The sequence below is a fragment of the Cupressus sempervirens genome, chromosome 2 (assembly GCF_028749045.1).
Source record: "Cupressus sempervirens isolate cs-2001-9-10 chromosome 2, ASM2874904v1, whole genome shotgun sequence".
In the NCBI taxonomy this organism is placed as follows: Eukaryota; Viridiplantae; Streptophyta; class Pinopsida; order Cupressales; family Cupressaceae; genus Cupressus; species Cupressus sempervirens.
Genome location: NC_143119.1, coordinates 85,690,752 through 85,700,899, shown reverse-complemented (window position 1 = coordinate 85,700,899; position 10,148 = coordinate 85,690,752).

The following is a 10,148-nucleotide window of genomic DNA, read 5'->3' as shown; positions in this document are numbered from 1 at the left end:
TCAACATCCACCTTTGAAATCAAGTCATTCTAAGCTTGTATGAACAAATTACTAAGTAGCAAGCCTCCAAAAGCAACAAATGTGCATTGAGACTATCCTTATTCAAGAAATAAAAAGGAATTTTTTTTGGGTGATACAAGATTGCTCTTACACCTAGGATGCTCCTGCATCATAAATCTAGGGTGATTTGAGAAGTGAGGAAAACTCAAATATCCATCAACATATCCACAAATATGTCTTTCCAAACCTATCATAAAAAATTAGAATAGAGGAAAACTCAAAGTAAACATATATTCTTTCTTCAAAACTACAGTAATGTGGTTCTATTCTAAAATGATAGGAAGATGAAACCTTTATGTAGCAAATCTGTTAGTGTTTGTCAACATATTTCAAACTTGAATCCAAATCATATGAACTCCCATGTAAACAACTCTGAACCAAAAAACCGAAAACACAAGGACAACACCAAGAAATAGGAGAAGAAAATCTGAAATTGAACTATGAAAATCTTTGTTGAAAACTAAAAAAAACTACATAAAAGAAATGACTATCTACAACCAAAGAAAATTGATAAGACTACATTTTAACAATTCTATTGGTGCTTCCCCTTTCAAAACATCTACCCCATTATATATTGTTCATGGGCAGTTACAAATGAATCTTCTTATTTCATTTATATGACTATTCATATTTCGTCAGTTACAGTGACAAGTGGGAATCATTTAAATTTTATAATAAACTTTTGCATTTTAATGTGCTATGCTCCTATCATTGTTAGACTTCCTGTCGCAAAACTTCTATATTATACTAATATTGCATGCTGTCTTCCTGTCACCACCAGAATTCCTGTTGGAATACAATTCTACATTAATTCTATTGGATGCTATCTTCTTGTCACTAGTAGAATTCTTGTCACAAATGTTCTCTTGCACCTATGACCCCATCACGTCTTAGGTTTTTAGAGAAAAACCAAGACATTCAACCTCCTCCCTTGCTAGCCATGATGAATCTTCTACTAGTCTCCCTTTTCACTGGATAAAAAACTTTGCATATGTTATGTTCCTTGTGCTCCTTCAAACATGACTATCTAGTATCTCATTAATCTTCTTTGTAGCTAAAGTAGCCGCTGGAATAATCCACTATGCTTTTGCAACTTCATCTCCATCACCTCCCTCATGATGCTCTGTCAAATCTAAAATTTTAAATACTAGTTTATTATATGTACCCATTGGAAAACACTCCTTTATCAAATACTCATGATTTCATCTCCAATTTGAAATTCCTTATACCTCCTTTTCACATCCACCTCAGCCTTATATTGCATATTTATCTTTATAATGTGCTTCCTCACCTCCTCATGGATTTTCTTCAAATGTTCAGAAAAATCTTCCGCTTCAAAACTACTTATTTCTCCTTTATCCAACTGCCTCAATTCAGAAGCATTTTTGAGACTAGTCCCATATACAATATGGAATGGTGATTTACCAGTATTCCTATTGGCAAAATTATTATATACAAATTTTGCCTGCACTAAAATCAGATTCTAGCCTTTTGGCTTATCTCCAACCAAACATCTCAGCAAATTCCCCAAACTCCCATTCAACACCTCCATTTTTCCATCAGTTTGTGGATGAAGTGATGAGACGAACTTCAAATCTATCTTCAATATCTTCCACAATGTATGCCAAAAATACCCAACAAACTTAGTATCCCTATCCAAAACTATGCCTCTTTGGTAGACCATGTAGTCTCATCACTTCTTTGAAAAACAACTCTATCACATGAGCAACATCACTAGTGTTTTTGCAGGGAATGAAATTTTCCATCTTTGAAAATTTTTCAACTACCACAAATATCAAATCATGCCCCACTGAGTCCTTCGTAAACTGACAACAAAATCTATGGTGACATCCTCCCATGACTTCTTTGGTACAAGTAATGGCTGATACAACCCCATATTCTGCTTCACTTCTTTCACCATCTGGCATACTCTGCAACTGTATACTAACTCCTTGACATCTTGTTGCAACTGTGGCTAGTAATAATTCCCAACAACCAAATCAATGGTTTTATCTCTACCAAAATGTCGAGCGAATCCTCTACTATGCTTCTCCTTGATGAGATTCTCTCTCATATAACTTTTGGGAATACCAAATTGGATTCATTTGAAAAGAATTCAATCCTAGATTATGAAATCCAATCACTTCATCTTGTCAAGTGTAACAAGTTCTGTACAAGCTTTCCAAGCTTCACCAAAATCAAGATCCTCTAGATACAAATTCTTGAGTTCCTTGAACCCAATCACCTTAATTTGAATCGCTGTCAACAAAAGTTGTGTCCTACTAAGAGCATTTAAAACTCTGCTAGACTACCCTCTGTAGTATTTCATAAAAATGTATAACTTTGTGAAAACACAACCCATTTAAAATACCTTTGGTTCAATTTTTCTTGACTATTCAAACATTGCAAAGCTTGATGATTAGTATACAAAACAAACTCTTTAGGAATAAGATAGTGTCTCTACTTCTTCAATGCCTTAACTATAACATAAAATTACTGATCATAAACATAATAGCCTCTTTTGGTATCATTTAACTTCACACTAAAATAAGAAACATGTCTCCCTTCTTGGCTGAAAACAATTCCTATTGTAGTACCAATAACATCACAATCTACTTGAAATGCCTTATTAAAATCTAGAAGTGCTAAAACAAGCTCCTCTATATTTTTCTATTTCAATAGATTGAAAATCTTATCTGCTCCTATAGTCCACTTAAATTATTTCCTATCTCCTCTCATTGTTTTAGTCAAGGGTCCACAAATATTACTCAAACCTCTGATAAACTTTCTGTAAAAAATAGCTAGTCCATGAAAAGATCTTACCTCTGTCGCTCTCCTTGAGTAGGCCATTCAAGGATAGACTTCACTTTCTCTAGGTCCATTTTTAGACCTTATGCTAAAACTACAAATCCTAAGTACACCAACTCCTCCTTCATAAAGATGCACTTTAAATTTATCAACAACTTTTCTTCCCTCAACTTATCAAACACCTTACAAATGTGCATCAAATGTTCCTCCAATGTCTTACTAAAGATCAAAATATCATCTAGGTAAACAATGAAAAAATTACATAGAAATTCCTTTAATACCTCATTCACAAGCCACATGAAAGTGCTCAATGCATTGGTTAGCCCAAAAGGCATGACTAACCACTCGTACAATCCTTCCCTTGTCTTGAATGCAATCTTCAACACATCTCCTTCTCTAATGCAAATATGCTATGCACTCTTTAGATATATCTTTGTGAAATACACAACTCTACTCAAACAGTCCATAATATCATCCATCTACGACAATAGAAACCTGTACATGATTATGATCTCATTGATACCCAACGAACTTGTGCACATCCTCCATTCTCCATTCTTCTTTGGTGCTAATATTGCTAGTACATTGCATGGACTCAAACTCTCTTGAATAAACCCCTTTTATAACAACTCATGCACTTATCTGTTCAACTCGTTACTTTTTGATGGTGTCATTCTATGCGCTGCCTTATTTGGAAAATTGACTTCTAGAATCAAGTCCATTTGGTGAGTAATCTTCTGCACTAGTGGTAATCAATTAGGAACATTATCTGAGACAATATCTAGAAACTCTTCCAACAAATCTACAAACTTTTGCAAGTACTTCTTCTACTTCTTCTTTACTATCTTTTGGAATTATAGAAAAAAACATATGCTCACACCTCATACCCTCTAGGAACTTATTTCCATCAACAAAACATACTCTAGCAGTACTACATACCTTTTCATCTATATCCTTCAATGACTTCAACTTATGTTTCACTCCATCCTTTGTTAGAGTGTAGGTATTTGCACACCCATCATGTACAACATGTAAGGAAGCAAAGGTGCGTAGAATCATTTTCTACACTAATCTTTGAGACAACGATCATGCAAATTCAACTAACTATTGCAGAGATCTCAAGAAATGTATAATAACATAATCAAAATAAAAATGAATGCATAACACAATGATTACCATGGGAAAAATCTTCCAGGAGAAAAACCCCACCCTCCAAAACCTGCACAATGTATTCTCAAATCAAGAAGATTACAATACACTTATAATGCAAGTTCTTACACAACTGAAACTCAAATTCAGACTCAGTGAGACCCCTTCTAGCACCCAGTCTTGCAAACAGAACTTAACAATTCAAACACCTCCCCAAGTCCTCCTTTTATAGTGATTTACAACTTGGAAACCATTTGTGGTCTTACAATTTAACCATGGGCAAAACAATCATGCCACATGTTACCCACTTGTCATTTGTAACTCCAAGAATAGTATTTTCATCTATAATTTTTTCCTCTAGTTTAGACCCCCATAAAAGTCATATAATGAGTTGTTTATAGTCTAAAAATAGCCCTCCTATATTGTACTAGGGACTAGACACATTTTTAACAACTCATACACCTTTTTCCACCTCATAAACATGTGGAAAACTACCACAAACTAATTCTAAATTTTTTTTGAAATTTTTTTGCAAGGTTGAGACACAATTCTCAACATTCTCCCACCTGTCTAACACCTTGCAAGAGTCAGGGGATCCAAAGTGTCATGGACTTAATTTCTAGGGGCCTAGAGGCCCATAGACTCCAAACACCATCTGAATTTCTCTATGCTCATGAGCTTAGTTAATGCATCAACAATATTCACCAAAGTCTCCAAATTTTTTAGCTCCACCTTGCATCTCTCACAAAATAATATTGTACATCAGTGTGCTTGGTTCTGGCATGAAATATCAGGTTCTTCGCTAAGCAAATTGCACTTTGACTGTCACGATAAATTGTTACTACACCTTGTTTGAACTCTATATCTAAACATAGTCTCTTAAGCTAGATAGCTTCCTTGCAAGCATAAGTAGCTGCCATATACTCTACCTCTATAGTGGACAAAGTGTCCACAACTTGTTTCTTGGTAATCCAATTGATTGCACCATCGAATAATGTAAACACATATGCACTGGTGGATCTTCTTCTATCAACATCACTAGTCCAGTCTGAATCCACATAGCCTTGAATATCCAAAGAATTCTCATTTCTTATTCCATGGAAACATATAGAGTACTTTGAGGTACCCTGCAAGTATCTGAAAACTCTTTTTACTACATCCCAGTGTGCTCTTCCTAGATTAGACATGTAATGGAAAAGTACTCCCACTACTTGGGCAATGTCTGGTCTTGTACAAACCATTACATACATCAAACTTCCAACAATACTCTGATACAATACTCTACTCATCTCTTCCATCTCCAATGGGGATGTAGGACATTGTGAGCTAGAAAGCTTTGTTCCCATAATAATAGGAATGCACAATGGTCTAGAATCCTGCATATTGAATCTTCTTAGAATATTACCAACATGCTTACTTTGACCTAGCCAAATCTTTCTATTTTGTCTATCCCTTATAATCTCCATTCCCAAAATGTGCCTTGCTACACCAAGATCTTTCATTTCAAACTTTGCTGAGAGTTGAGATTTTAATTCTACAATCAAAGCTTTTCTTTTTCCAATAAACAACATGTCATCAACATATAAGGCAATAACCAAGAAATAATCACCATTGGATTTGTAATATATACGGTTATCAAATTCTTATTGCACAAATCCCAAACTCAATACATATGCATCAAACTTCTAGTACTACATCCTAGGACTTTGTTTTAAACCATACAAGGATTTCTTCAATTTACCTTTTGCCACAAAGTGCTCTAGCCGTGTCATATAAATTTCTTCCTCCAAATCTCCATGAAGAAAAGCTGTCTTCACATCCATCTGCTCAACTTCTAGATCATAAGTTGTTGCAATAGAAAGTAAAAAATTGAATGGATGTCATTTTTGCTACAGGAGAAAAAATTTCACCATAGTCAATTCCTACAACCTAGGAATATCCTTTTACAATCAATCGTGCTTTATACTTCTCAATACTTCCATCTAAACCCATCTTCCTTTTGAACACCCATTTACAACCAATAAGATTTCATCCTTTAGGCAATGGTACAAGGTCCCATGTGTCATTCCTCTTAAGATTTTCCATCTCTTCTTCCATGGCTATTTCTTAGGACTCTGAATCATTCATACCAAGGGCCTCTTCTACAAATTTTGGTTCATCAATATTAGCATTCAAAGAAAATATACACCTCCAATCATCAGGAGAATATCCATACCTTTCTAGTGCTTTCCTCTATCTGCTAGACCTTCAAAGAAGATCTGGTGGTTCAAGTTCAGGTTCAGGTTCATGATTAGGTTCTCCCTTTTCCTCTAATGATTCAGAACTTGTAGACCTCTCTTCAACATCTTGTCTTTCTAAAGGCCTTGATTCAACTTTCTCAGGTGCAACATGAAGTTGAATCACATCTTTCTTTTCTTCTATCCATTCTGGTTGCACTGTAACAAAATAAGGCTTATTTTCTCTAAATATAACACTTCTAAAATAAAATACATTTTGTGCAACAAGATCTCAAAGCTTGTATCCTTTCAAACCATAACTATATCCAATGAAGATACATTTAATAGCTTTGTTGTCCAATTTTGTTCACCTCTCCTTTGGCACATGAGCATATGCCTCATAATAAAAAAACCTCAGATGTCTAAGAGAAGGCTTGTGGCCTGACCATGCTTCCATTGGTGTCTTATCATCAAGAGATGATGTAGAAGAATTTTTTCTTAAATAGCAAGTAGTGGCTACAACTTTAGCCCAGAACTTTTGTTCTAGTCCAGCTCCACTCAGCATACTTCTAGCCTTTTCAATCAAGGTCCTATTCATTCTTTCTGCAACTCCATTCTGTCATGGAGAATACGAAGTTGTCTTCTCTCTTAATACCACAATCTTTACAAAATGTTTTGAAATCATTGGAGCAAAATTCATCACCATTATCAGTTCTCAAACACTTTATCTTCTTTCTAGTGTGCAACTCAACCATTGCTTTAAATTCTTTGAAACGACTGAAAACTTCAACTTTACTCCTACGGAAATAAACCCATGTTCTACTAAAATCATCAATCAAAGAAAAATAATAAATTGATCTACCAATAGAAGGAACATCAACTGGACCAAATACATCTAAATGGATTAGATCCAAAATACATGAGGACTTATGAGAACTTGAGTAAAACTAAATGCAATTTTGTTTACCATAGATACAATGCTCACAAAAATCAAACTCAAGATTGTAGTCATTCAACCCATCAACAAGGTTTTTCCTTTTTAAGGTTCATAGGCCCTTCTCACCTATGTGCTCGAGTCTCTGGTGCCATAACATAGTCTACTTTGCAGGGAAATTTGAATCAGTAGATAGAGCACCCTTGGGTACCCAAAAACCACAACCATCTATTGAAAGAGAAACCCTCTCCTTCTCCAAAAAAGCAGTCCTCTTCACAATCTTATCAAAAGTACTATCATATTCAACTGTGCATGCATCAAGCTGGTACAATGTACCCAATATGCTTCCTCTTGTTATTATGATAGCACCTCTCACCATTTTCACACTTGCTTCAGAGAATTGTACATGCACACCCTCATCTATTAGTTTGCTAATAGATAAAAAAATTCCTCACTAGTTCTATGATATGCAAGACACCATCAAATCTTCTAATTCTACCATTAGAGAATTTCACATGAATACTTCCAAGACCAACAATATCAAAAATTGAGTTATAACCCAAATACACCTTGGCACCATCAAACTTTTCATACTTACTAAACCAATTTCTATTAGGAGTAATGTGAAAAGATGCACCTAAGTCTATCAACCATGCATTTTCACCTACATGAGTGGCCAAGGATGCAATGAAATCATCTCCATCTTCCTTCTTGGACTCAGAATCAAAATCTTGCTTCTTCTTCTCCTCTTTGTAGTCCTTTTGGAAGTGTCCAGGTTTGCCACAATTCCAGTAGATCACCTTGGACTTACCAGGAGATCTTGATCTCCCTTTATTCTTGGACTTAGAATGACCATGCCACTTTTTGTTTTTGCCTCTTTCTTTTGGTCTTCCTTAAACACTCAAAGCCTCTTTGGCATTCAGAGAAACCTTCCTTCTCATCTCCTCAAAAAGTACAGAACCAACAATGTCCTCCATTTTCAAGACAACTGAAGTGCTCCCTATGGCCATGACAAGGCTGTTCCATGAGTCTGGTAATGAACATAGGAAGATTTGACACCTTTCTTTTTCATCCATCAACACCCTAACTGAGATCAATTGAGTCACCAACATATTAAAACTTTCAAGATGCTAAAAAATCTGTCCACCTTTTTCCATTCTCAATGAATATAGCTTCTTCCTCAAGAAAATCTTGTTCAAAAGTGATTTCTCTTGATAGATCTCACTTAGCTTCTTCCAAATCTTCTTTGTAGTAGGTTCTTCATGGACATTAATCATAATTGAGTTTGCAAGACACAATTTGATGAGACATTTAGCTTTTCTATCTGTCACATCATACTATGTGGCTACAGTCAAATTTGCGAGCCTCAGCTTATTCTCATCAATTGCATCCAATGGATCTCGATCAATCAATAAGTATTCCATCTTTAGCTTCCACATCTCAAAGTTTGTGCTAGAAAACTTCTTTACATCAATCCTCGATATGCTTTCCATGTTTGCAATCCTGCAACACAGAAATGAAAACCTTTGCACAAGCTCCCACTCGAACCTTGACTAGCTTAAAAAATCCTATACCCAACAAATAGAGCCAAAATTTATTGGGCTTTAATACAACTTGTAAGGAAGTAAAGGTGCATGGAATCACTTCCTACACTAATCTTTGAGAGGAAGATTATGCAAATTCAACTAACTATTATAGACATCTCAAGAAATGCATGATAACATAATCAAAATAACAATGAACACATAACACAATGATTATCGTGGAGAAACCCTTCTAGGAGAAAAACCCCACCCTCCAAAACTAACACAATGTATTCTCAAATCAAGAAGATTACAATATACTTGCAACACAAGTTCTTACAGGAGTGCATCACCACAACTCAAACTTGGACCCAGACTCAAAGAGACTCCTTCTAGCATCTAGTCTTGCAAACAAAACTCAATGATTCAAACACCTCCCCAAGCCCTCATTTTATAGTGATTTACAACTTGGAAACCATTTGTGGTCTTAAAAACCACGGGCCAAAACCATGGGAAAAGCAACCATGCCACATGTTACCCACTTGTTATTTGTAACTCGAAGAATAACATTTTCATTTATAATTTTGTCATCTTGTTTAGACCCCCATAAAATTCATATAATGAGTTGTTTATACTCTAAAAATAGCCCTCCTGTATTGAACTAGGGACTAGACACATTTTTAACAACTCATACACCTTTTTCCAACTCATAAACATGTGGAAAACTACCATAAAAATTATAGAATTTTTTGAAAAAGCTTGCAAGGTTGAGACACAATTCTCAACACAACATGCCTATCAATCTACCATGGTCTACCCAACAATATATGACATATTCCCATAGGTATGATATCACATAACACCTCCTCTGGTATCTTCCAATCTTGAACTTTACTAAGCATTGTTCATTGACCATGACCTTGTCGTCATCCTACACCTAGGTAATACGATATGGACATGGATATTTCTACCTCTTCAGTTTTAACTGTGCGACCATCTTTTTTGACACCAAATTCTTAGCACTTCTACCATTAATGATCACATCACAATATTCATCTTCACATTTGCACCTTGTGCAAACAAGTTCCTGCTTTGACCAAGTTCATTCTCACCACTCAACAAGACTCTTATGTTAACTAAGACTTATCTTTCAACATCTTTAGAATGTGATGATTAGCATCTTCATCAATATGAGAAAATCTATCCTAGCCTTGTTGTTCTTCTATCAATCCTTCCTTGGCACCGAGAACATTCAAATGCTGTATGCCCTTCTCCAAAGTAAAAATATCTTTGACAAAAACCTCCTCTTCCAGATCCTTGCCCTCTTCCTCTTATTCTTTGATCTCTATTATTCTAATGATAGAAACATTTGTAACTATTTCTCCTTTTATTTTGACTATTACTGCTAGTCTCATCCTTGTTCTTATGATAGCCATTTTGGATTCCATAAGACCATCC